This window comes from Triticum urartu, chromosome 2A (assembly GCF_056163025.1).
Source record: "Triticum urartu cultivar PI428250 chromosome 2A, HENAU_Tu73, whole genome shotgun sequence".
Classification (NCBI taxonomy): domain Eukaryota; kingdom Viridiplantae; phylum Streptophyta; class Magnoliopsida; order Poales; family Poaceae; genus Triticum; species Triticum urartu.
The window spans coordinates 434,800,553-434,805,243 of record NC_141874.1 but is presented as its reverse complement, the minus strand read 5'-3'; positions in this window follow the sequence as shown (position 1 = coordinate 434,805,243).

Below are 4,691 nucleotides of genomic sequence, written 5' to 3'. Positions count from 1 at the left end.
GCTGGGGTTCACCGCGGCCATGGCCGCTGCGGCTTCCTCGCTCGCGGCTCACCGTAGATATGACCCTCCACCAGTCGGTGCTTCTCGAGGAGAAAGACGTTGTACCCCTCCTCCTCCTGCGCCTGCCGGAACACCGACATAGATGTGAGTGTAGGCTCCTGCTCCACCATGACGGCGTTGAAGTGTGCCTGCGCCTGCTCCATGGTCAAATCAGCATAGAATGGTGTGGGCGCCGGTGCCAAGTCATCGTCCGAGCCAGTCTCCATTGTGGTGTCGTCATCGTCGGAGACCTCAGGAGAGCTGGACGTCTCGCCTGCCTCTATCCTCCTGGCACGACGGCTCTACTAGGCGGCTACCTCATGTTCCATCTCCATCGACGGGCTATCTCACATAGCATTCCCGCTCGCGGTCGTGGAAGATGTGGTGCACAAGAGAAAAATGTGGAGCAGATGGGTTGTGGTGTGCTCCTCGCCGGGTGTGGCCGCTTTTAAATAGTGGATGTCGGTGAAGCCAAGTGTCTGGGTGCGTCAATGTGCGAGCGCCGGAGTTGGTTTCTTAGGTGGCGAGCCTGGTTAATAGCGGCAGATGGAGGCATGAGCATTGAACGAGCGTGGTAGATATCCATCCCTCCCAATCTAGTAAACGCCTCTACGGAATTGAACATGCGTGGACACCATCGAGAGATCACGTCTGTTGGGTTCTATGGTAGGGTGCGTTGACTGCAAATTAAAATTTGCCTACCCACAGAACATCCAGGAACATGCTAACAGAGATGGATCATAGATCGTTACCACTAGACGTGCAGTGATGTGCAACGGAAGTAGAGTTGGGGCAGCGCATCTGCGGGGTTCGTCTCCTCCTCGCCTGATGTCCCTCGAAGAGTCGGTCATCGGATCCCGCGAACAGGTTCGCTGGAGTGGCACAAGTGCACTGCCTCTAACGGTATCCACACGTGCATGAGGAACATCGTGCGGCGGACTGCTAGGTCCGATCACACAACCAGCAGTGAGTGGAGGTGGCTAGTTGCAACACATGCAAAGCCCTAGTGATGGCGCCGAAGCGATCATCTGAATGAGTGTGCTGCACCTCCACTATTTATAGGCATCCATTGCGGGCTCAACACTTGCCCCGAATGGACCCTAAAGCCCAAAGTATGTCCGGTCTGGATCCGAGTCCAAGTAGGATCACATCTGACTCATGGAGTTGTATCCAACCTCACATGTTCCTTCCCTTAAGCGCGCGACCCCTTAGGTTCAAGTCGTCTTGATCGCACGTCGGATCACCTCCGACCTGCTCGGCTGGTAGCGGCCTCTAGCAAGGCATGCCAACCACCAAGTAGATAATGCATCCGGTTGGCGAACCTATACAACATATCACACTCATATTCCCTTTGCCACACGATATATGTTGTCGGGCTCAAGGCGAGCCTATCATCCTTGCGCTAGCCCAACCTCTTTCTCGTTCCAGTGATGCCGACCACAAACCGGATTATCGCATGATCCTTGTCGCATGGCCATGCTTATCTTGGTCGGATCACATGAGGGGCCCATAGTATATCTCTCCTGATCAGAGGGGCAAATGCCATCTTGCTCGACCATGTCTCATGGCATGAGTTTGGACAAGCCTAAAACCTACCTTTATAACCACCCAGTTATGGAATAACGTTTGGTTGGCCTAAAGCAGGTCTGTCACCATCTTGATTACATGCGCCACCTCATGTCGTAGGACATAGAACATATATTGTACTAGAAACTCACATATGACCTATCGCTGCGTCTCATAGTTAGGTCTGTCCTACTCGGACCTTTTCTCGACTCGGATCCAACTATGTCGAATCCGACCAGATCCTTTCGAGTCTATATTATCCGGTTAGCATCCCATGCTTCATGGCCAGTGAGACCGAGCCATCCACCGTGTCATATGCTAGTCTAGTCGGCTGCACGTCCACACAACCCTTTCGACTAAGGACCTTTTAGGATAGTCATCATACAATGCATAGTCCCACAAACAAGTCAGTACTTCCTGATACACATCATTGACAATGTCTAAGGATTATCTTTATTCATAAACACATAGGAAATATCATCATACATGATTGCCTCTAGGGCATATCTCGAACAGTCTCCCACTTGCATTATAGTCAATCAAATAGACATCGAATGCCCATAAATCTAACGTTCCCCTCATGCTTGGGTTGTGGAAGCGACTTAGTCAACGGATCTGTAAAATTTGCATCCGTGTGATTTTTGCATAACTCTACATCACCACTCTTTACAATCTTTCATATTGGGTGCTATTTCTGATCCATATGTCTAGTATTATGGTGGTTCCTCGGCTCCTTGTCTTGTGCGATGGCACCAGAATTATCACAATAAATGTCCAACGGTTTTACCGAGGTTGGGAAAAATAGCAAGATCATTCAGAAAGTTATGGATCCAAACACCTTCCTTTGCAGCTTCACAAGCCACAATGTATTCGACTTCTGTGGTTGAATCGACCACTGTATCTTGCTCAGGCTCTTGCCACTCCTTATTCCTTCATCCATCGTGATCTCACCCAAAACTTGAAAACTTTAGCACACAAAACTCAACAAAAACCTTCTTGAGATCCATTAGTATAACAAAGCAAATCACTACTTTAGGTACTGTTGTAAACCCATTCATATTTTATCGTTGCATTACACCTATTGTATTATAACCTCACCATGGCGTATACCCCGATACAATCCATTGATTAATCAAAACAAGCAAACAACGCAACGAAAATAGAATCTGTCAAAAACATAATAATTTGTAATAATTCAAACAATGACCATACTTCTGTAACTCCAATTTTTTTTCAAAAATTAGGACAACATGGGCAATTTGTATATCATATGTAAAAAATTTAGAATTTTATCACACTCCAACAAATCTCAACATTCTACTACTAGACGCGAAAGTTTGTGTTTTTGCATAGAATCAAAGCAATTATCATCCAAATCCGCCCAAAAGCTTTACTTGGCACAAACACTAATTTAAACACAAAAACACAACCATAACAGTAGCATAATAGTGTGGACACAAAAAACCAGAAAAAGAAACGAGAAAATTAAGATAACTATTGGGTTGCCTCTCAACCAGTGCTATTGTTTTACGCCCCTAGCTAGGCGTAATGCATAGTTTCAAGTGTTGTCGTCTTTAGTTTTTGCACTCTTGATGGGGCTTTTCTCAAACCCCGGAGGTTCCTTATGCTTCTCATTATTTTAAGAACATGAAGCAATTTGTATATCTAAAGCATCTAGGCACTTATTGCAAAGAGTAATCAATTTATTTCTGCATTTGAAATTCCCACTAATATTTTTGAGAGGTTCACTAGATTTTTGCAATTCAACCAAATTTTTCTGCATATCACCTAATTTTTCCAAGATTTGAATTCCCTCTTGAGTGTAGTTAAATCCCTTTTGTGGGGTAGGGGTTTCCACTATTCCTTCCACTATTTCATAAGCAATGATGGAATCACATTCAATAAAATTCCCTTTTGTAGCAAAATCCAAAAGTTGTCTATTAGACATGGTGATCCCTACGTAAAAATTTCGAAGCAAAATTTTCATACCCCCTTTTATAGTGAAAATGTGATAAGATTCCATCATTCCATACCAAGCATCTTTCAAATTTTCTCCTTGCTTTTGTTTGAAGTAAAGAACTTCAAAGTCTGGAGACAAATGAGGGATAGTGATATTGGTCATCGCGACAAAGGCGAACAAGCAGACAAGCAAAAAGGCGAACGGATTTTTTTGTATTTTTGTGAAAATGTTTTAAAAGTGGCGGATATGAAAACGAGAGGCAAATGAGAAATAATGTAAATGCAAGGAGATGAATGTTTATGCGATGGTACTTGATAGATGTTGATGATGTCTCCCCGACAACGACGTCGGAAATTCTTCTTGCTACTTGTGAGCTGCGTTGGGATTTCCCCGAAGAGAAGAGGATTATGCACTAGAGTAGAGATAAATATTTCCCTCAGTTAATAACCAAGGTTATCAATCCAGTAGGCGAACCAAGCACACTTCGTTAGCAATATCTCCAAACAAAATAACAAATATTTGCATCCAACGTGAACAAGGGGTTGTCAATCCCTCGACAGTTAATTGCAAGGGTAAAATCTTGTAGTAATAGCAAGGATAAAATCTCGTAGTAATAGATAGATAGATAAAAACACAAAATAAAGTAAAGTAAATAAAATTGCAGCAAACTATTTTTGGGATTTTAATATATGATAAAAATAAGACCCGGGGTCATAGTTTTCACTAGAGGCTTCTTTCTTGCAAATAGCATACGATGGGTAAATGAATTACAATTGGGCAATTGTGTCGGGTGGTAGGTGCGACATATGCCAACGGGTGGATTATCATTGTGGGAACCAGTAAAACATCGCCGGTGCCTGGAAGCGGGATAAGGCGAAGACATGCACGCCGGCGGATCTTACCCAGCTTTGGGGCTCTCCGTGGAGATAACACCCCTACTGCTGCTCTACGGGGTCTCCGCATGCTCACTAGATGAATCAAGTGGCTACACAACGCTCCTTGAGCTGTTTGGGGGGAGGAGGAAGAAGGGCACGGCTAGCCTGCTCCTACTCCCTGTGTGGTGTCTAGGACTAGCGGGGGGTCGAACCCTTTGCATGGGTGCTCCGGGGGGTTTATATAGGCCTAC